We start from the raw sequence: 23,854 nt of genomic DNA, 5'->3' as shown, positions 1-23,854 counted from the left end.
GGCGGCCCTTCATCTGGCCCGAAGGGTACCCTGAGCTGGAGCGGCAGCAAAGACTAGGGCCCTTGTGTGAGCCCCTAATCCCGGCTCCGAAGCCCGTGGCTCGGGTCTCGCCTCCTCTAGCAGAAGCCCAATTCGTGTGGGACCCCACGGGAGAAGATTTGATGGGGTTCACCGGAGAAACTCGGGCAGCCGCAGCTGAACGTACAGAGTGTTGCCGTCAACAGCTGGCAGAGTTTAAGAGAGAACGGGAGGAGAGGCGGGTCAGAGAACAACAGGCCCAAATCCAGAGCGCGGAGCAGAAGAGCCGGACTAGGAGGAACCCCCGTGCAGCGCATTGTCCCCGCACCATCGGGACAGTGATAAAGTTCAACCCGCAGCATGGGTGGGGCTTTATTCGGGACCGTAACAACCGCGGTGACGTTTTTGTGACCCGCAGAGACGTCGAGTCCCACCTGCCGGAAGGTCACAAAGGCCGTGACCTCTACGTCGGAGACGAGGTCACCTTCACCCGGCACAAGTGTGCCAAAGGACCTTACGCCCTCCACGTACACCGCTTGACGGAGGAGGAGTTGCGGTACGGGGAGGAGGAGTCAGAGGACCCGGACGGGTCTGAAGAAACATCATATCAAGAAAGAGCAGGAGGAAGACGCCGTTGAGTGCGGCCGAGAAGTGATGTAAATAGTTACCCAATCGGGGTATAAAGGAACTGTTGCTGCTGCTAAAATAGTCCCCGTTGGGACCAGTGAACTGTTTTACCCGTTAACCCCTTCATCCTACAGGCTGAGGACTGTGAGCAGCCATTCCCCTCCTTACCTGGCCGAGGACTGAGAGCGGCCATATCCCCTGTATATAGTTGCGCGTCCTAAAGCGCCCCCTACCGGTTTTATAGTAAAACCATTTTTCTAAGAGACTGTCGCACTTTTCCCGGACACACGTTGCACAGTGTCCGGAGGAGGAACCAGAGACCAGAGAAGTCTACGAGAATGTTTTATATGAAAAGTTATATATAATGTTTATATGTTTTATATGTTCATATAAAAATTTTGTATGTTTTGGTGTTTTATGTCTTACAGCCCGAGGACGTGCTGTGATTTACCAGGGGGGAATGTAGCACCCTGAGGATTCGGCTGCTACAGGGGTATTGCACCTCAACCCAGAGGTGTGATATTCCACTCCCGGGTAAGGAAGGAGTGTGGAACTGAGCTCAGATAGACTGCATGCACTACATACATCCCATTCCAGAGGAGCAGGCCGACGGTACTCCCACTTAGAAATGTGCAGGTACAACCGAGCCTGTTCCTGGCTGGAGTGGGAGGGGGGTGGTACATCCCATGTAGTGTAGGGGCAGATAGGGGGAGCAGTCTGGGTAGTGATAGGAGCTCATTGGGTGCTGGTCACCTGAGCTCACACATAGAGGGATATATAAGGAGGGCACCATCTTAGATCAGGGTCAGACGCTGAGAACAAGTCAGTTGGAGAGGAGAGAGAAGGAAACAGCAGCCCTGGAGAGAGAGAGAGGAGAAAGAAAGAGAAAGACCCAGAGGGGGAAGACTGAAGGGACCCAAGAACCCAAATTAGAGCATCGGGTGAGGAGTCAGCAAGAGGGTACCGGAACCCAAGCTGGTGGGGGCAAAGACATTCCCCAGCCAGAGACCGGAGACCGTGGGCAGTGTCTGTCACGGTCACCCACCACATTCACCCTGAAGGCACACCACATGAAGGGTCAGGGAACCCAGGGCCAAGGGTGTCCCAAAAGAAGGCCCGAGGGAGCTGGACCTAGGTGAATCACTGGTGGGGACGGCTGAAGAAAGGACAGAGGGAGAGCTCAGGGCCACGCTCCGGACTTGTTTGGGGGTTGGCTGGATCCAGGACCTGGTGGACGCAGCACGGCTCGGGTGGTCACTAGCAGCTGGAGTGACCAGTACAACATCAGCAGTAAGTAAACACCCTTAACTGCACAACCCGAGTCTGTCTTCATTGCCGGCTGCATCGCACCACCACAACCCCCATCCTCTGCGCCTGTCCCCTCTGAGGCTATACCCCTCCCGTTGGGGGTGATCCCACCAAGCTGCGCATCCACCATCAGCCTCAGCGGACCCTGCTGCAGCGGCGGCCACAGTGACCGCATCACAACGGGTGGCGTAGTCGACACAAAAGAACTTTAGTAACATCTGTAAAGCTGCCACATAACACTTAGCTTGACGCCCTGGGCACGGGACCGGGTCACAGCCGCTCGGAGACTACAACCCCCCATCTGATCCGGTGCCGGGTATTCCCCTCAAAAAGGAATATGTCCCAGGGGGCGCGTCAAGGGGGGTGGAACACCCAGTGCTGTAGGGGCAGATAGGGGTTGGGTCCTGAGCGTAGGAAGGAGCTCATTGGTTGCTGGTCACCTGGGCTCATGGTCAGAGGGAGGTATAAAAGGTGGGCACCATCTTAGATCTAGGTTCTGTCCAGAGAGGAGAAGACAGGGAGTAGAGGCTCTGTAGGAGCTCTACTCCAGAAGGGCCTAGTGAGAGGCCGAGGAGGAGGTGAAGGGGAGCTGAGATTTTGGCTCATCTCAGCTCCAAGAGAACGGAGCAGAAAGGAACAGGAAGGAACGGAAAGGGAGCAGAAGAGACAGAGAAACAGAAGGGCTCAGGAACAAGAAGGTGGAAGGGACCATAAGAACCCACGAGAATCCAGGGTGAAGGGTCAGGCAGATTAAGGGTACCGGATCCCAAGTTGGTGGAGGAGAAACTACCCTCAGCCAAAGACCGGTCGTCGTGATCATTTATTGGTGCGACACCTCATCAAACCTGCTAGGAAGGCACCATATAGGACAGCGGAGGACGGGGCCCGCGTTTAACTGCACAAGTCCGCGGCAGCTGGACAAAAGTGGGTCACTGGTGAGGCAGGCCAGAGAAAGGATTAAAGGGGGTCCTGTGCCATGCTCCTGAACTGCCTGGGAGTTGACCGAGCCCCTCACCTGGTGGACGCAGCACGGCTCAGGCGGTCACTGCTGACAGAAGTGACCCGGAACAAATGAACTGTGAGTAAAGACCCTGGACTGTAACTTGTTATCCGTGTGCTCCTTCGCGCCTCCAGCACTATCGGTGCTGGGACTCTCACTACCATCACTCCCACCATCCACTACACTGCCCTGGGGCCGCACTCTTCCCGTGGGGAGTCACACCATCCCAGCTGCACACATCATCAGCCCCAGTGGACTGCCTTGCAGCGGCGGTTCCTAATAACCGCAATCCACGGGTGGCGTAGTCGGACATTATCTAAGGGACTGCCATCGGTCTGACCACCCTGAGCCGCGGGACCGGGCTGCCACTACTACTCCCAGCGTCTCCCCATCGCCCGGATCCGCGTGCCCCACGGCCCAGGGGGCGAGTCACATGCACACACACATTAGAAATATTTTTTTATATGGAGATTGGGGAAGCTCACTCACCTGCCCCCTGGCCTGTGTCCCGTCCAGCTCCTCAGTCATGTGGCAATGCAGGGCCTCAGGCGTGTCACATGGCCCTGGACCATCAGGTGGGCCCACTCGCCGTCAGGGCCCGGGCCGCTTCCCCGGCATCTGTGCAGGTCCCCCGGTTCTGTTCAAGCCCTGCTCTGCTACATGCAGCAGCAGCAGCAGTGTGCGGTCAGTGTGCTGCTGCTCCACCAATCAGGCCCAGTGCTGTCACTTTTCAGACATGGCCGCGCGCTGTGCGCTGTGCGCCTGTGTCTGGTAGTATTGATGCGGCAGGGGCGACACAAAAGCACAATTAAAGGCGCAGTGTCGCCCCTGCGTGTCATTACTACCAGACACAGCCGCACTACGCACATGCTGAATTTGGATTTTAAGCTTGTGAGCATTTTTAATAAACTTTGCTGGAATTCACATCTTGTAATGGTTTTGTTATTTTCTGCAGATGAATCATTGTGTCACTTTCCTATCACCCAATCATCCCCATCACTTCATACATCACATACAGGATCACCAGTACTTTCTATGTAGATTCTTTTACCTGAAAGGTACTTGGTAGTCTTTGCACAGTGACCTGGAAGATGGACTCTGAATTGTGCTGAGATCTCTGCTAGAACGTGGTATTTTAATATTTCAGCTTGTACATGACACTCTCCCTATGGAAGAAATGATATATTGTCATTTACATCCCAGAAGAGACGACACGTGACGTCCCATATCTGCACAGTACCAGGGCTGGGGTCAGTTATAACAAGTACCAGGAAAAGAGAAATCGTTTGATTGTTGGTTCTGTCAATTTGTGTTCAATTATAGCAAAAACAATAAAATACAAGCTCCCAATTGATTCATTCCACCTGTCACTTACATGAATGTCAGAAACAAGAAACAAATATCTGATCATTCAGAGGTTCAGGTGTAAAACTGTGTATGGAGAAATATGTCACATAATATGATGAATAAATCATACTTTATATGTGAATCCTTTTTATAAAATATAGATCATTTTCAGTAATTTAAAAAACTATATGACACCTTCTTGCTCTAATTTCATTTCTTTACCTGGCAAAATGCTCTTAGAAAGATCTTGTACAGCTTTCTGTTCATTGATTTCCTCTGGTTACATGCGCTTGTGTAATAGAATCTGCATTGCAACTCGCCATTGATTTCAAGACTTTCATGGTCAACCAGTGCTAACTTCAGTCTTTCTAATAGATAAAGCTGTACACAGTGCATAACCGTTACACAATCCAGGATTCTAGAAAGGATTTATTGAATATATTTACAAGATTAAAATCCAAATTCAACATAAGTGACACATGTTGCTCAAGCCTGACTCAAGGTTTCATCTCACGGCTTTGTCTGAGGCACGATGAGGCTAAACTCTGGGTCATACCTCTTGATCATTCCCCGGACAAAGCCTTGATGCAAAACCCTTGGTTAGGCTTGTGAGAGGCATGTTGTCTTTAATGTTTTATGCTGAATTTAGATTTTAATCTTGTGAGCATTTTTAATCAACTTTGCTGGAATTAAGATCTTGTAATGGTTTTGTAATTTTTTGCAGATGAAGAAAAGAAAAATCCTGATTGTGCAGGGAAGCTTCAGGAGAGATTTATGTCACAACGTACAATGGTGGCTTATGTCTTTGGGAAATAATTTTGGACCTCTGCCTGCCCAGTTGATTTCTTCAGGTTTTGGTTGATATATTTTTATACATATAGAATAATGTTACATACTGTATGTGTTAGAGTTGTCTATTGTTATTATCTATTATTATTAGTATGTAGGTCGTCTTTCACTTATTGGTTTATATTCCATCACCTCGATGCAATCTACTATAACATGACCCGATACGGCCAATATGGTTTCTTACCTGATGCCTTAACTTCTCCCACCTTACCCCAAGGATCCCGTGATCCTGTCCCAAAATAAAAACACTACAACCAGTTATACTTTTGGATAATTTTGGCCACAGTGGCCATTTTATTAACAAACAACAATAACAATCAAATTGACAATAAAATAAATATAAATATGGAGGGAGGGTTCTTGGAGCTAAAAGATCTGGCTTTAAAATAAAGTATAAGAAATCAACCGCCATATTACCCTCAGCCGTGCACCACCAGCTCGAGGGCACCAAACTTCCACAGTCCATGAAAGACAAACCAACTAAAGCTCCCAGGGTAAAACCCCGTCCAGAGCCCAGAACCGACTGCCAGATCACCCCCCACTTAATTTAAACGACCTGGATTTTCCCAATTCCTTCAACCGACAATTCGGTACCAACTCCAAGAACCCCACCCATTGCCAACCACGAACAGCCCTGAAACCTTAGGCTCGTGAGTGCCCCAAAGCCACCAATGCTCTTTCAATCCCCTCCTGTATTGCCAGGGCCCAAAGATCGATACCGATTGCATTCAGATGAACACCGTCCTCTAACCAGAAATTACCAACCCCAGATTCCAACTCAAAGTGCCTAACACCTATCCCCCCATTCCTTGACACAAAACTGGACACGGCCCTATTTAACTTAACTCGTGCCCTATTTATCCCTTTTACCGATCTGACCGCCCACCATTTTTTCCTAGGCACTATATCTGACTAAACCGTCAGCACCCCCGGGAACGAAGTCCACAACCTCAAAAAATCAAAACGGATATCCCGAATCAACTCTCTCACGGGCCTAGCCCCCAAATCATTCCCTCCCATATGTACGACCAAAATATCAGGTGTTCTGTCTAATCTAGCCGTCTTGTGAAACTCCGACATAACCCGGCTCCATACCATCCCCCTAAAACCTAGCCAACGGATAATCACCTGTTCCTTCGGAAAAAACCTAATTGCTTACCGTCACGCCTTACGTCAGCATGCAGCGCCCCCCAATGCACAAACGAATGTCCGAAAATCCAGGCTAACAAGGGAACACCACCTAAAAGAATAATAACAAGCATATTCAACGACTCGCAAATAACAAAAACCTGCGGTATTTAACGCCGAACATACGTCAAATAACGGTCCGAACACCACATGCCAATCAGCTTTATCACCCCTGACCCCAAGCCATGCCTATCAGCCTCCGACGCTGCGCCAATCCTAAAAGAATGTGAACCATACACATCTGGGCTAAGGCCCAACTCCTGCAACCCCTTTTTAAGGACGGCTATAAACTGAAATCTGGACAGGAATGTCCCGTCACAGTGACATAAAAGTGGGCCGGCTCTCCCTGACCACACTTGCCAATATGCCTCCAAGCACCTTCTTGGACACATCAACGCCCCGTCCACTCTACCTAACACAACGCGCTTACCTCTGCCCAACTGATCGGTCTTTGCACGTCTAATCCAAAAATCGATACCCCCAGTCCAGCAGCTCATGTCTTCAGCTACTAAACCTCCCGCCCTGTTCCTACTGGGGACGACCAATTCACCTACTCTCATTGCCCTGAAAAAAGCTAAAGAAAAAGCTAACTTAAATAGTGCCACCTCGAGAGTAGAACTACAAATCCTTTCCAAAACAACACCTAACCTTTCCAACATACCAAACGAAACTGGCCTACGCTTATCCAAAATCCTGCTACCTTTCCGAAAACCTCTAAGTGCCTGCTTAACTAAAAAGGATTTTGCAACGTCACACAATCCCTGCAATTTGAAACCGAATGCAAGCCCGGCAATAAATCTACTGATTCTAGATGCCGACCACCCTAACTCAGCAGCCTTACCAACTAAAAACAAAACCGCCCGGGTTCTATCCTCATCACTCTCTACCGCCCCCCCAATGGGACACCCAGCTTTGCCATACTCGCCACGATGCCTCGTAAGAAGACCAGGTTGAACTCGAAACTGAATCCTGGTCAATATTCCAGTTCGTCCGTAACCAGCTGCCACAACTGCGAAGGGCACTCCACTCCTGCGACTTCTGCCTCTGGTGCAAGAGCCCGAAAACGCTCCCACCGGAAACGAAACAAAGCATCCGCTATGGAATTTTTCACACCTGGCACCTGCACCGCCGAAATCCACGCATTTAACTCCAAACACCGGAGTACCAGTTCCCTGCCAGCTTAATAACCGGAGGAGACGAAGCCGACAAACTGTTAATCACCGCCACCACACCCATGTTATCGCAGTGAAACCTGACACTCCGATTCAAGAAAAAACTCACCCCAAATCAAAACCACGGCTACAATTGGGAATAATTCCAGAAGAGCAAGACTCTTTGTAAGACCCCTCTCCTTCCACGAATCAGGCCATTTTCCAACGCTCCACTTTCCCTTACAAAAAGCCCCGTAGCCAAAACCGCCAGCAGCGTCCGTGTAAATTTCGCAATTAAAGCTGTTCAAAAACTCCTGCTGAATCAATGACTTGCCGTTGTAATTGACCAAAAAACGCTTCCACACCAACAAATACTCTCTGTGCTCTCTATTCAAACGAATAAAATGATGGGATGCCCGCATACCTGCTGTTGCCCTTGACAACCTTCGACAAAATATTCTGCCCATAGGCATGATCCTACAAGCAAATTTCAATCTCCCTAACAGCGACTGCAGCTCCTTCAAGGTCACCTTGCGCAATTTACCGATTCGCTCGACCTCCTGCCGGAGCAATGACAATTTATCCTCAGGCAATCGACACTCCATTCTATCCGCATCAATCAGTATTCCCAAAAAACTCAACACAGTACGAGGACCTTACGTTTTTTCTTTTGCCAATGGAACACCAAAACGTTCTGCCACCCACACCATGGCTGCTAACAAATTATGACAAACCAACGAGTCTGGAGGACCTATGAACAAAAAGTCATCCAGGTAATGAATAACGGACTGCACACCTGCAACCTCCCTGACCGCCCATTCTAAAAAAGTACTAAAAGTTTCAAACAATGAACATGAAATCGAACAACCCATAGGCAAACACCTATCCAGATAATAACCTTTGTTCCAAAAACAACCCAACAACGGAATACTAGCCGGGTGAACCGGGAGTAGCCTAAAAGCTGATTCAATGTCGGTTTTAGCTAACAATGACCCAGGCCCATACCTGAGCACCCATGATACCGCCGTATCAAATGAGGTATATTCTACCAAACATAATTCTGGCACGATCCCGTCATTGACTGAAAAACCTGTATGCTGTATCAAGCAAAATTTATTCGGCTCCTTCTTAGGCACTACCCCTAAAGGAGAAATGATCACCCCTTCAACCGGCAGATTCTCAAACGGCCAAGCCATACGACCCAACTCAACTTCCTTTGCCAACTTAGCACTGACCACCTCCGGATGCAACAAATGAGGCCTCAAATTTTTAATGGAGAAAGGAACTATATGATCGGGTGGAGGGATCCTGAAACCTTCCAGAAAACCATTACCAATAAACGCAGCCTTCAATTGATCAGGATATCTACTTAGAAAGGGAGCCATCCCTAGCAGATTCACTGGAGTCACCCCCTGGACCGGTACCCACAGACAGCTTTCCTTTCCCTTTCCTGAAGCATTTGGAGGCCCCGTGGGAGCTCCCATTGCAATGGGAACACACATGTTTAAACTTACAGCTGTTCCCGTATTTGCACTGGCCGTCATTAAATTGCCAGCATGTTCCCAACTTCTCTTTTCCTCCCTGTGCTCCCTGACTACTGCCCCCTTGTCCTGCCAATTGACTCCCACTCCCTCCGCTCCCATGAAAGGACTACCCGTACCTAGCCGGGGCATCACTTTCAACCAAAGGCCGATATCTTTCTGATCCCACTTGATCTCCAGCCACACTGCCTTCCTCTGCCTGAATTGCTCATCATACCTCAGCCATGTCTGACCTCCGTAAGTACGATGCGCTTCCCCAATCGCATTTAAGTAACAAAATAAACCTGAGCAATTCTTAGGAAACTTCTCTCCAATGACACTCGCTAATATAGCAAAAGCTTGAAGCCAATTTACAAATGTCGGAGGGATCAAGCGCCACCTGCGCTTCTCCTCCTCCTTTTTGCTATCATCCTTCTTCCCTTTGTCTAAATTAAACTTCTCCAAGGGAAGGAGGGAGAAACTTTCGACGTATTCATCACGCCAAATTTTCTCTTTCACCTCTTTTTATAAATGCGCCCCCAATGGCCCCTCAAAGCACACATACACCTCACCCATAGCCCTGTCACCCAACTTCACCGTATCCACTTTGTCCTTCTCCGCCTGAACCGACACTGAAACACCCGTAGATGCTACCTCTGTGCCCGCCGCAGACCCAACTACACCGTAACTAGACTGTGGCAACAAATCCTGACCTGGTAACCAGGCTCATATGGGGGATGCCCATGACCCACCCGCTGTTCCACCCTCCATTCTATACAAAATCTGTGACATACTGTGCAGGATGTCCCTAATCCCCGCTACCTCGACCCCCCCCGTGACTGCCTAAAGTTCCCCCACCTTAGCCTACAAACTGACCACTACCTTCCCCACACAATACAGCCCCTGCGGGTGACAAACCGGACATAGAATCATACTCACGCAGCTGCGCAGGTGCTGTGTCCCCGCCAGCCGGAAATCCTGAGTCCTGACGATCCCTTCCTCCGTCACGGTCGCCGCTGGAATCCGATCCCTCAGAATCTGTTCGCTGCTCAAGGCCCACGCCCCTGGCCTCCACGTCACCAGGGGGGACCTGAACAGTCACAGATGAGGCAGCTGGGCCTCTCACCGAGGATCGCCTCCTGCCGGACCTCCTTGCGCTCCTGGACGCAGCTCTGGGCCTCCTCCGACTACCAGACCCAGACACCCGGGCCTGGTCCGCACTGCCGGGACGAACGCTGCTGGGCAACGCGGTGTCGCTGCCCGCCTCTGCTTCCGCCCCGCGTCTTCCAGATGAGCCAGGCAGCAGGGGTTCCCTGACCTGCTGCCTGCCCGCTAATGCCTGCCGTCCTGAACTCCTGGTCCTCCTCCCAGCAGGCACCCCGACAGGAGCATCGCCAGTGGTGCCCTGCCGCCTTGTGTGTGTCTCCTCCATCCCTCCTGGCTCCTCTCCTCGTGTCTTGGCCCCCCCTGTGGTTCAAATCGGGCCTGCTCGGCCCGGCTGCAGAGCGCATGCGCCGGTCTGCCGGGACCCGGACCTCTAGCACTGGCAGCGCTGTTACCGCAGGCCGCACATCCCGTGCGGCCCTCACTTCCGTCGCGGTCCCAACTTCCGGTGCGGGCCGCAATCCCCGCTGTGCTGCACCAGCAGGCCGGGCAGATTCCTGCTGGAGCGAGCGCGGCGGGAAGGGACCGCGCCGTCACTCTCTCTCCCCACTGGGTCCCTGGAAGGTCTCCGGAGTCTGCTCCTGTCGCCTCCGGCGACAGTCTCTCAGGGGTCCGGGTCCTCCTGCTCCTACTCCCCGCTCCTCACGGCGGCTCCTGGTTTCCAGCTGCTCCAAGCAGAGCAGACAGCTGGACCTGGAGCCATCCATCGCTGCGTGACCGGGCGACATCTCTCAGCCGGACCACCAGGGATTACACGGACTCCATCTTCAGGTAATTCCTCGTCTGCTGCTCCTCCAGGAATGGCAGTTTTCCTGCATTTTCCCTTTTATATACGCCTCTCCCACTGCCCGCCTCCCAAACTTCCCACTAGCCAATCCCCATAAATGCCACTTTTAAACATGAGAAACCTCCAGGCCAATCCTGGTCATGGGGGGCTTCCCTCTAGCTGTGCCTGTCTCCAGCCCCCTCCTTTATAACATCTCAAACTTCTCCTCCTGCTGATCCTCATGCACTTATGTCACTGAAATGTGAACACAACCAATCACTGCTGGGTTTAAAGCTTTAGAAAAGGGTATTAAATGGAATTAGTTTATAAAATGAGAATTATTACAGCAGGAGGATTAGAAATTAATTTAGAATAATAGACTTAGGCACTCATTCATCAAGACTTGTATTTTGTATGCCGGACGTGATGAAGTGTGCACAGGAATAAGATGCACCAAATATATAAAGAGGGGTGTGCCTCCTAATAAATTAATGAATTTTCGTGCTCCAGCCTAAGAAATGTTCTCCAGTCAGCATTGCAATTTACGCCACTTTTTTATATAAATTATTAGGAATTCGTCAGGATCATTCAACCACGTTTCCTTCTGGCCGAGTTCCATGAATATTCAGTCTTCTCCACCTCCATGGGAGTGGAGAAGAGTGATTATTAATTTTCTTTAATAGCACGCAGTGTCAGCAGTGGCTGCAGCTCCTGCTGCTGCTCAGCGATCCTCTGTGCCCGCCATTAGAGAGTATGAATATTCACTCTTCTCCACTCCCATGGGTGTGGAGAAGAGTGAATATTCATTCTCTTTAGTAGCAGGCACAGAGGATCGCTGAGCCGCAGCAGGAGGCCGGCTTCTGCAACTACAGTGTGCACTATTAAAGAAAATGACTATTCACTCCTCTCCACACCCATAGTCCCGGCGTGGAGAAGAGTGAATATCCCCTCAGCTCACCTCAGCATCTGAGGGCGCATGGCAGTGACTTCATGCGCTGCTCAGATGCTGAGGTGAGCTGCTGGCAGAACAGGGGAAGGAAGGTGAGTAGAAGTGTTTATTTTTTTATGTGTGCAGTGATGGGGGTCCATACATGCCAGGATTGGGGATGATGGGGCCATGCATACCAGGATTGGGGATAAGGGGGCCATGCTTACCAGGATTGGAGATGAGAGAGCCATGCATACCAGGATTGGGGATGATGGGGGTCATGCATACCAGGATTGGGGATGAGGGGGCCATGCATACCAGGATGGGGATAAAGGGGCCATGCATACCATGATTGAGGATGATGGGGCCATGCATACCAGGATGTGGATGATGGGGCCATGCATAACAGGATTGGGGATGATGGGGCCATGCATACCAGCATTGGGGATGATGGGGCCATGCATACTGGGATTGGGATGAGGGGGCCATGCATACCAGGAGTGGGAATAATGGGGCCAAGCATACCAGCATTGGGGATGATAGGGCAATGCATACCAGGATTGGCATGAGGGGGCCATGCATACCAGGATTGGGGATGATGGGGCCATTCAGACCAGGATTGGGGATGAGGGGGCGATGCATACCAGGATTGGGGATGAGGGGGCCATGCATACCAGGATTGGCGATGAGGGGGCCATGCATACCAGGATTGGGGACAATGGGGCCATGCATACCAGGATTGGGGATGAGAGGGCCATACATACCAGGATTGAGGATGATGGGGCCATGCATACTAGGATTGGTGATGAGTGGGCAATGCTTACCAGGATGGGGACATTTACCAGTAGCTGCTGCATTTCCCACCCTAGGTTTATACTCTAGTCAATAAGTTTTCTCAGTTTTTTGTGGTGAAATTAGGTGCCTAGGCTTATATTCGGGCCGGCTTATACTCGAGTATATACGGTATGTAAAATGTTTGTGACATTTCAAGCAATTTTATTAACCAAAACTGGTGAAACTATTTGATGACTCGCTATCTTAATTGAACCTGTCATGTATAATAATGCTATTAAACTTCAGGTATGGGGTTAATCTGCAGGTTAATAGAGTTCTGACACAGTGCGTTGCCAGCACTGAGCTCCATTGCCAGGAGGAAATGAACTTCATTCTCCCCGGCAGCGTTCGGCTTTCAGTCATAGGGGTGGTGCTGCCACAGTTTCAGTAACTTCTCTGTGCATAGAGAGCGTCAACTGCGTCAACTGACAGCCAGCCCTAATGATGAGCCTGCTGTCAGTCAGTGCCAGGGCTGCAGTTACAGCTGCCACTCTCTATACGTACAATAGACCCCAATGAAGTGTGCAGCTCAGCTAGCAGGAACATACTGCTACAAAGTCTTTCTTTTGAATTCGTACCCCGGTCTGTGTGTATTTTCTTGTCTCCTGAGCTCTGCACTTTTTGGGCTTATATGAGATCGGTGGGCTAGATTCACACCATGCTTCACAGTCTGTCATTTTATTACCATCTGCAGGTATCCTGACCTGAACTCAACCGCCTTATATACAGAATGCCTATGAAGCTGTTGAGTTCTGTTCGGGAGATCTGTGGGTGGTTGGAAATTAAGGTCTGTACACAGACCGTGAAACTCTGACTTTTGAAGCCGGTCTTACATATTAAAGGGAGTGTGAGTGATGGGGGACATGACCAAGTAAAACAAAATCTGCTGTAGCCCATTTTCCTTGATTTGAGATGCAATTGAACAATATTTTATTTGGGCTGCTGAGGTTTGTGTTGGCGCTGAATTTTAGTCCCAGTATTGCTGCACAAGTTATATGCCCTCTTTAGACCACTTTCACACGTTCAGTATTTGGCCAGTATTTTACATCAGTATTTGTAAGGGTATGTGCACACGATCCGGAACCAGGAGTGGGTGAAAAATACAGTATCCATACCGGAAAAACACGGATGACATACGGACGGCACACAGATGACACATTCACTACACCGGTACCGGTGTAATACCACGCTCTCATGTTCAGTATTTGGTCAGTATTTTAAATCAGTATTTGTAAGCCAAAACCAGGAGTGGGTGATAAATACAGAAGTGGTGACATGTTTCTATTATACTTTTCCTGGTTTTGGCTTACAAATACTGATGTAAAATACTGACTACATACTGATCGTGTGAACGTGGCCTTATACAAAGTGTGGGATATAAATATAATTACTGCACTACTGTTATTGGGCACAGCCGCATGTTATCGCTATATCTCATATTACACCTCCAGCTATATGACTGTTATAATCATTGTGTGGCACCTTCCCTATCACCCTATGTCGTCCCTATCACTGCATACGTCATATACAGAATCACCAGTAAATTTCCATATAGACTCTTTTACCTAAAAGGTACGTGGTAGTCACTGGACCTGGGAGATGGACGCTGAATTGTTCTGAGATCTCTGCTGGAACGTGAACTTTTATTATATCAGCTTGTACAAGACACTGTCCTTATGGAAGACATGATATATTGTCATTTACATCCCAGAAGAGGCGACACGTGACGTCCCATATCTGCACAGTACCAGGGCTGGGGTCAGATATAACCAGAAGCTCCTCACCGGAACCAACCGACACATTCCAACTGTCATCTCACAAGGGCAGAAAAAGAAAGCATCTGATTGGTTGGTTCTACTGTCACTCTGAAATGATAGAAAACAGAGCAAGCAGCTGATTGGTTCATTCCACCTGTCACTTACAGTACAGACCAAAAGTTTGGACACACCTTCTCATTTAAAGATTTTTCTGTATTTTCATGACTATGAAAATTGTACATTCACGCTGAAGGCATCAAAACTATGAATTAACACATGTGGAATTATATACTTAACAAAAAAGTGTGAAACAACTGAAAATATGTCTTATATTCTAGGTTCTTCAAAGTAGCCACCTTTTGCTTTGATGACTGCTTTGCACACTTTTGGCATTCTCTTGATGAGCTTCAAGAGGTAGTCACCGAAAATGGTCTTCCAACAATCTTGAAGGAGTTCCCAGAGATGCTTAGCACTTGTTGGCCCTTTTGCCTTCACTCTGCGGTCCAGCTCACCCCAAACCATCTCGATTGGGTTCAGTTCTGGTGACTGTGGAGGCCAGGTCATCTGGCGTAGCACCCCATCACTCTCCTTCTTGGTCAAATAGCCCTTACACAGCCTGGAGGTGTGTTTGGGGTCATTGTCCTGTTGAAAAATAAATGATGGTCCAACTAAACGCAAACCGGATGGAATAGCATGCCGCTGCAAGATGCTGTGGTAGCCATACTGGCTCAGTATGCCTTCAATTTTGAATAAATCCCCAACAGTGTCACCAGGAAAGCACCCCCACACCATCACACCTCCTCCTCCATGCTTCACGGTGGGAACCAGGCATGTAGAGTCCATCCATTCACCTTTTGTGCGTCGCACAAAGACACGGTGGTTGAAACCAAAGATCTCAAATTTGGACTCATCAGACCAAAGCACAGATTTCCACTGGTCTAATGTCCATTCCTTGTGTTCTTTACCCAAACAAGTCTCTTCTCCTTGTTGCCTGTCCTTAGCAGTGGTTTCCTAGCAACTATTTTACCATGAAGGACTGCTGCACAAAGTCTCCTCTTAACAGTTGTTGTAGAGATGTGTCCACTGCTAGAACTCTGTGTGGCATTGACCTGGTCTCTAATCTGAGCAGCTCTTAACCTGCGATTTCTGAGGCTGGTGACTCGGATAAACTTATCCTCAGAAGCAGAGGTGACTCTTGGTCTTCCGTTCCTGGGGCAGTCCTCATGTGAGCTGTAACATCCCTGGCGGCGTGCTTGCATCGTGTACCACCTCTCACCATGCAAGACCGCAATCTTACCCATCAGTCCAGCCTGCAAACCATGCTCCAGTTCATGCTGTGTGCATGTCTTTTGACTGACTGCTTAGGGCGGCGGCCCGGTTACTTCCTGATTCTTATAGCTGCTGTGGGCGCACCTCTTATGCGTCTCCAGCCTATTGCTGTGAGTCACTGGATATTTAAACCCCCTTCACCCAGAAGGAGGTGCCTGAGCAACACTAACTTTCAGTGTGCTCTTTGCCTCTCAGTTGCCAGGTCTGTCCTGTATCTGTCTGTTTCTGCCACCCTGGGGGCTGCATACCCAGGCCTGTTATTTCTGACTTCTAGTCTGTTTCCACCACCCTGGGGGCTGTATACCCAGGCCTGTTGTCTGTGACTTCTTGTCTATTTCCTCCACCCTGGGGGCCGTATACCCAGGCCTGTTGTCTGTGACTTCTTGTCTATTTCCGCCACCCTGGGGACTGTATACCTAGGCTCGTTCCTGTATCTCGCTGCAGTATCAGTTCCTGTCTGAACTGTCTCCTAGCCTGTTACCTGTTTTGTCTCTATGTCTGTATCCTCCCTTTTCATGCAGTGTTTGAACCAGCACCTAGCCCTTACTCGTTGTCTCTGTACATCTGTTTGTGAGTTTTGTGTCCACTTGCTACCTCATTGTAAGTACCTTGTGTGTATCTGGTTCTGCTTGTCCCTTCTTCCTTCCTTCGTATTTACCAATTGTGTTCTAGTCATTTTCTTGTATTTTCTTATCTGTTCCATGTGAACAGAGCCCTGTCCTCTCTGCCTGCTTCATCAGCCCTGTTCTGCTCTGCTTAGCCTACCGCTCCAGTGGTTCCTTTCTGCTCTGCCTTGTCTACCTCACCTGCGGTTTTGCTCTGCTCAGCTTGTCTACCACATCTGCGGGTTTTGCTCTGCTCAGCTTGTCTACCTTATCTGCGGGTTTTGCTCTTCTCACCTTGTCTACCGCATCTGCGGCTCTGTTTCTGTCTCCCAGTCTGTATTGGACTCTATCCAGCTTGCGCTCCAACCTGCTAGTACCTGCCTGTCTGCACTCCAGCCGTGCTTGCCAGAGCCCACCTGTCCACATGCCAGCCGTGCTTGTCAATACCCACCTGTCTGCATATTAGTCGTGCTTGCCAGTACCCGCCTGTCTGCATACCAGCCGTGCTTATCAGTGCCCACCTGTTTGCATACCAGCCGTGCCTGCCAATACCCACCTGTCTGTACGCCAGTCTTACCTACCTGTTCCTGTATTCCCCGGGGTGGGTCAACAGCTGTGACCGGGATCTGACCTGGAGTAGCACCTGGTCCCTCTGCTCTGTTCCTCCCTGGTTCACGGAGATGTTAGCCGCCGTACGACCTTGGTCAGATCAGGTTGATGCTTAGTTACGCCCCTCCAGGCACTACTCGGTTCATGGTACAGTGGGATCACTAATCACGCTCACGCCAGTCAGTCCGGGCGCGAGCGTAACATGAGCCAGTTTCTTTGTAGCGCTTGATGGTTTTTGCAACTGCATTTAGGGACACTTTCAAAGTTTGCCAAATTTTTTGGACTGACTGACCTTCATTTCTTAAAGTAATGATGGCCACTCTTTTTTCTTTACTTAGAATTTGTATTATGGCAAGAAAAAAGCAGCTAACAGTCTATTCAGTAGGACCATCAGCTGTGTATCCACCAGACTTCTGCACAACACAACTGATGGTCCCAACCCCATTTATAAGGCAATAAATCCCACTTATTAAACCTGACAGGGCACACCTGTGAAGTGAAAACCATTTCCGGTGACTACCTCTTGAAGCTCATCAAGAAAATGCCAAGAGTGTGCAAATCAGTCATCAAAGCAAAAGGTGGCTACTTTGAAGAACCAAGAATATAAGACATATTTTCAGTTGTTTCACACTTTGTTGCTAAGTATATAATTCCACATATGTTAATTCATAGTTTTGATGCCTTCAGTGTGAATGTACAATTTTCAAAGTGATGAAAATACAGAAAAATCTTTAAATGAGAAGGTGTGTCCAAACTTTTGGTCTGTACTGTATATAAATGACAGAATCAAGGAGGAAGCATCTGATCATTCAGAGGTTCACATGTAAAACTGTGTCTATTTTTAATAATGTGCAGGGGCAACAGTACCTGATATTACTGTGTTACCACTGTTTATATTGCTCTTATTGCCTCTAATGATCTCATTCCGATGGCGCCATCATCTGACACCGCACTGATCATATTGCGCTGCCTCCGTTCATTAAAGGGAACCTGTCAGGATGGTTTTACTAATATAACCACTGGTATGGCTTTATAGGTCATAGAACAGCAATGAAAATGATACAAGCATTGTAGGAATCTGATGCCTTAACTGAAAAATCGAGCATTGAAGTGTTTGCAAATTAGGCTAGAAGAGCATGAAGGGCGTGAAGATAACCTCTGAGTACACGCCCCTAATAAGCAGAGAGAACGGTTGGTGGAAAGATTTCTCCCTCTTCTGGTTTGGATCCACTCCTGATTTTGTCTTACAAATACTAATGCAAAATACTAACCAAAATACAGTTGTGTCTGAGGGTCCTAAGGGTGTGACCTGCACTGTCTGACAGCACTGATGGGACAATGTTAGGCTAGGTAGCAATACACCCCACTGACAAGGTGTACATTAATATCCCCAGGGGGGTAGTATTCATACATTTCCAGGAACCATAGTGAAGGAATGGCAGAGTGCAGAGACGATTATTCAGAATTTCTATTTTATGGGGAATGCAAGCACTTACTAAACCTGGCTATACAAATAGATGTAATACAAAATGCAGAACCCTAATCCATGCACAGATATATCAAGAAATGTACCACACTAGTGTTACAGCAGTTTGTGCTGGCAATGATAATGAGGTGATGGCACTAACAATGGAGGCACTGCAGCTGTCTTTTGTATGCAAGTAAACACCACAAAGTGTTAGATGAAGTTATACTTACTGCGCTATATATAAAGTAGCGCACTTATACCACTGTCGTTTATGAGTGAAATTTACACATAGGGACAAAAATCGTCAACCTCTCCTGGTGTGAAGGGTGAATCTGACATGTAGACGCGTTTCAAGACCCACTAACTAGATGTATTTCTGTTCTATAGACCAGGGGGGTACATAGGAGTACAGGCCCCCTGGGATGCTGATTGCCGGCACTGTACCTATGTGACAGCTGCCATACTGTAGACTCGCCCACATTGCACTCTGTGAGGCTGTGTCTGCAGGAGAGACGTCACGACGCAGGGCAGCAGCTTCTTCCCGCCAGAGAGGAACAGGACAGGGGACATGATAGTGCTGTAAGTAGGAGCTCAGGCTGCTGCCTGCATCCTGGCCGGAGGTGTTTGTACAGTGAGGAGGTGGCTGGACGCTGTGCACCTCTTGACAAGTCCCAGATGTTTTTTCATCTTTTGTTTGAGGCCTTGCTATCTGAGGCACAGTAGATATATGGCAGCTGCTTGAACTTTTAAACAGATCAATGTCACTGTCAATGCAAATCTCCTGAGCATCACCCGATCAGTAAAATACTTCAAAGCAGCTGCCATAAATCGCATAGTGCCCCCGATTGAGGGACAGACACAACAGTATTGTGCACTGTGCTGATAGACTTGACCCCGGCTGCAGGATAGCACAGTTTAAGATATGTCTTGTCCCCTCTTCATATTTTTATATATACAGTGGGGCAAATAAGTATTTGATCCCTTGCTGTTTTTGTAAGTTTGCCCAATGACAAAGGCATGAACAGTCTATAATTGTAAGGGTAGGTTAATTTTAACATTGAGAGATAGAATATACCAAAAAAAATCAAGAAAATCACATTGAATAAATTAGATACTTTTTTTGCATTTTGCAGTGAGAAATAAGTATTTGATCCCTCTGGCAAACAACACTTAATACTTGGTGGCAAAACCCTTGATGGCAAGCACAGCAGTCAGACGTTATTTTGTAGTTGATGATGAGGGTTGGGCACATGTCAGGAGGAATTTTGGTCCACTCCTCTTTGTAGATCATCTCTAAATCATTCAGATTCTGAGGCTGTTGCTTGGCAACTCAGAGCTTCAACTCCCTCCATAAGTTTTCTATGGGATTAAGGTCTGGAGACTGGCTAGGCCACTCCATGACTTTACTGTGCTTCTTTTTGAGCCACTTCTTTGTTGTCTTGGCTGTATGCTTTGGGTCATTGTCTTGCTGGAAGACCCAGCCTACGACCCATCTTCAATGCTCCTACTGAGGGAAGGAGGTTGTTGGCCAAAATCTCGCAATACATGACCCCATCCATCTTCCCTTCAGTACAATGCAGTCGTCATGTCCCCTTTGCAGAAAAGCACCCCCAAAGTATAATGTTTCCCCTACCATGCTTCCCGGTTGGGACGATGTTCTTAGGGTTGTACTCATCCTTCTTCCTCCAAACACGGCGAGTTGAATTAATGCCCAAGAGCTCAATTTTTGTCTCATCTGACCACAGCACCTTCTCCCAATAACTCACAGAATTACCCAGGTGTTCATTGGAAAACTTCAGATGGGCCTGCACATGTGCCTTCTTGAGCAGGGGAACCTTGCAGGCACTGCAGGATTTTAAAAATAAAAGGCATAATGTGTTACCAATGGTTTTCTTGGTGACTAAGGTCCCAGATGACTGGAGATCATTAACCAGTTCCCCCCGTGTAGTTTTAGACTGATCTCTCACCTTCCTCACGATCAAGGATACCCCACGAGGTGAGATTTTGCATGGTGCCCCAGATTGATGTGGATTGACAGTCATATTGTAGTTCTTCAATTTTCTTACTATTGCACCAACAGTTGTCTCCTTCTCATCCAGCGTCTTACTTATGGTTTAGTAGCCCATTCCAGCTTTGTGCAGGTCTATGATCTTGTCCCTGACATCCTTAGAAGGCTCTTTGGTCTTGCCCATGTTGTAGAGGTTAGAGTCTGACTGATTAATTGAGTCTGTGGACAGGAGTCTTTTATACGGGTGACTATGTAAGACAACTGTCTTTAATGCAGGTAATGAGTTGATTAGGAGCATCTAACTGGTCTGTAGAAGCCAGAACTCATAATGGTTTGTCGGGGATCAAATACTTATTTATACAATGTGATTTTCTTTATTTATTTTTTGATATTCTATCTCTCAATGTTAAAATTAACCTACCCTTAAAATTATAGACTGTTCATGTCTTTGTCAGTGGGCAAACTTACAAAAACAGCAAGGGATCAAATACTTATTTCCCCCACTGTACACATACATATACACAGTGTCGGCCAAAAGTTTTGCATTTTTTTTAAAGGGTGATTACGTCTGTTTGGTTGTTGTGATGCCATTTCTCTGGTGATGAATTGAAAGTGCATGAAGTTGTCATCAAGCAAGACCTTAATTTTAACCAAAATGCTTTTGAATATAGATATGGTCATTTAATTAAAGAAAACTGAGTACCAAAAGTTTTACATTACTATTTATTGATCACAACATAGAGAGTAATTCATTGCTTACAATGCCATAACTTAGTATTTTGTAGCATAACCTCTTACTTTAATTACTGCTCCACACTGACGGGGCATTGAAGCCACTCAGGTATTCAAGACATCTTGAGGGATCTTGCTCCATTCCATTTGCAAACATGCAAACACTTCATCTTCACGGGCTCCAACTCATTCCAAAGGTGCTCTATAGGGTTTAAATCAGGTGATTGGCTTGGCCATTGCAACAGATGAACATTTTTCTTTGCTAACCAATTTTTTTACTAAATTGGATATGGCCTTAGGATCATTATCTTGCTGGAATTTCCATTCCCTCCTTACTTTGGTTTTACCATGTGGCATCATTACATTCTCCAGTATATCCTTGTACATGGTAGCATTCATATTTCCATCAATTCAATGCAGAGGGCCAATGGCAGATGCAGAAAAGCCGCCCCAAACCATGACATGGCCACCACCATGTTTCACTGTAGGTGTTTGGTACCTTACATCATTACTTTTTCCAATTGGGCGGTATATTTATAGTGCTTGCCAACACTACCAAACAGATTGAACTTGGATTCATCCAGCCACAACACCTTAGACCAATCTGTCTCTTTCCATTGGTTGTGTTCTTTGGCAAACTCAAGTCGGACCATTCTGGTTCTTTGGAGAGATGAAAGGCTTCTTGACTGGAACTCGTGCATTCAACTCTACTGCTCTTAACCATCGCACCACAGTTTGGCGACTCACTTTGACCCCATATTCTTCATTCATTTCATGCGAAATCTGTACAGTACTTTTATGGACATCAGATACTGACTTTTTCCTAATAATGTGATCAACTCCGGATAAAGTTTTCCGTGATCGTCCACTTCTAGGTTTGTCAGTTGTTCCATAACCTTTTTCTTTTTTTAATATACCTGACACTTGACTCTGAGAACAGTTGAATTCCATAGCTACCTCTTTTTGGCCTGACTTATCTATCAGAATAATAAGCTTCCTGACATCTGGTGATAAATTTGGCTTTGTATTTGCCATGTTTTAACGTAAAAACACAAAAAAAAAAAAAAAATTTTGTAAAATTCGTCTACCCACGACAAAATATGCAAAACATTTGGCCCAGCAAATGTTGAAAACTAACACATAAAGTGATAAAACAATGTCAAACACAATTTTCTTCCTTATAGCTGACAACCATTTGCTTCTGATTTACTAAAATCACCAGGAAAATGGCATCAAAACAACCAGACAGAAGGAATCACACTTTTGAAACAAATGCAAAACTTTTGGTCGCCGCTATATATGTCATGTGACGTAGTCCTGTATCCGGGGTCAGGGTCTTATCTGCGCAGTGTCTGTATCATCTCATATTGTAAATCTAGGGGGACAAGCATGAAGTTTAAATTATAAAACCTTTTATTAAAAAAATAAATCCCCAACAAAGTTGAGGATGAATATATATGATTGAGAGACAAATAGACAAAGCCAGTAGGTGCATATAAATAATCACATATAGGCGCAGGCCACTGAACGTATACTCAGTCTGGACAACAATACTCCCAAAGTGAGAGAAGGGAAAAAGAGAGTAAATGATGTAACAGGGGGCGCACTTTCTTCTTTACATGTGTAATATTCTACTGTGGGGGCCATCACACAGTGTGGGGGCCTATACACAGCATACCTCACAACTTTTGAAGAACAGAAAGAGGCACAGAGGTTGCGGCGCATGCAGCGCGCAGTGGTTGAATTTGACCGCGCTCCTTGTCACACCCCATTCCACACCCATTTACCATTTCTTTCTTTCCTGGCAGGAGGAGATGTCAGAGGGGAGCTGGCAGTGAGGGACATTCAGTAGACGCCTGAGACTGCAGGGAGCAGACCCAAATCCGGGACTGTCCACAGTATCTGGGACAGTTGGGACTACAGATAAGCGGATGGATTCCCGGGTCTCTGGTCCAGCGTTCAGATCAGTGGTACTGAGTGGCTGGACAGAAAGCCGCAAATCTCTTACCTTCTGGCGTCCCCGACACGGCCTTTGATCAGCCAGGGCAGCATAACGTCATCTGTGCATTCTGCTCATCTGTAGTTAGGACCCGAGGATTATTTTTTGCTCCTTCATTCACAGTCGGAGCCACCAGAACTTTCTCATCTTTATGGATTTCTCAAAAAAAAAACGCATGAAGAAAAAAATGCTGTTGCATTTTTAAGCACAGAATCAAAGCAATAATCAGAGAAGATTGTTATTGCGTTGTGTGGTGCGGACACCTGCAGAAAATGTGCAGAAAAAAATTAGTAGAAAAAAAGCAGCATTTACACTACGTGTGAACACGGCCTCAGCGTTTTCAATACATTTTTAGTATTTTATATGAGTTTAATAGAGAAAATATATCAATCACGCCATTTTTTTACGCCATTTACCGATTCCCGTAAACAATCTGATCGCTGTGTTGTGCGGGTCGTTACGATTACAGGGACACCAACTATGTCCATGTTATATGCTGATTTGTGATGTTTATTATTTTTAAAAAAACACATTAAAAATTACAATATTTTATGTGTTTTTTCATTATTTTTTTATAATTTTATAAGAAGAAAATAAATCTCTTATTCTCCTTCTAGAATCCAATACATAGAAATCCATTGCTGTGT

The 23,854-nt window shown here is 47.2% G+C and overlaps 2 long non-coding RNA genes across 5 annotated transcripts in view; one reads left to right on the top strand and one right to left on the bottom strand.

Moving 5' to 3' along the window:
- The window catches only part of LOC141161636 (uncharacterized), a 35,368-nt gene extending 24,360 nt beyond the window's left edge, over positions 1 to 11,008 (bottom strand). For 3 of the 4 annotated variants that reach the window (XR_012250660.1, XR_012250662.1, XR_012250661.1), the window contains exons 1-4: positions 9,948 to 11,005; positions 6,309 to 6,389; positions 5,334 to 5,378; positions 4,005 to 4,119 (exon numbers count right to left, since the gene is read on the bottom strand). This is a non-coding gene — a long non-coding RNA (uncharacterized lncRNA). Of the gene's footprint in view, positions 1 to 4,004; positions 4,120 to 5,333; positions 5,379 to 6,308; positions 6,390 to 9,947 lie in introns of all 4 variants that reach the window. The other variant, XR_012250663.1, reaches the window with a different exon arrangement.
- LOC141161635 (uncharacterized) lies at positions 10,517 to 23,759 on the top strand. Its single transcript, XR_012250659.1, has 2 exons — positions 10,517 to 10,943; positions 23,017 to 23,759. It is a non-coding gene; the product is annotated as an uncharacterized lncRNA (long non-coding RNA).
- Positions 23,760 to 23,854: the final 95 nt, after the last annotated feature.

The sequence above is a fragment of the Phyllobates terribilis genome, unplaced genomic scaffold (genome assembly GCF_046119375.1).
Source record: "Phyllobates terribilis strain yellow unplaced genomic scaffold, ASM4611937v1 Scaffold_9__5_contigs__length_417890890, whole genome shotgun sequence".
NCBI classification, from domain to species: Eukaryota; Metazoa; Chordata; class Amphibia; order Anura; family Dendrobatidae; genus Phyllobates; species Phyllobates terribilis.
This window is presented reverse-complemented; position numbering and strand designations above follow the sequence as displayed.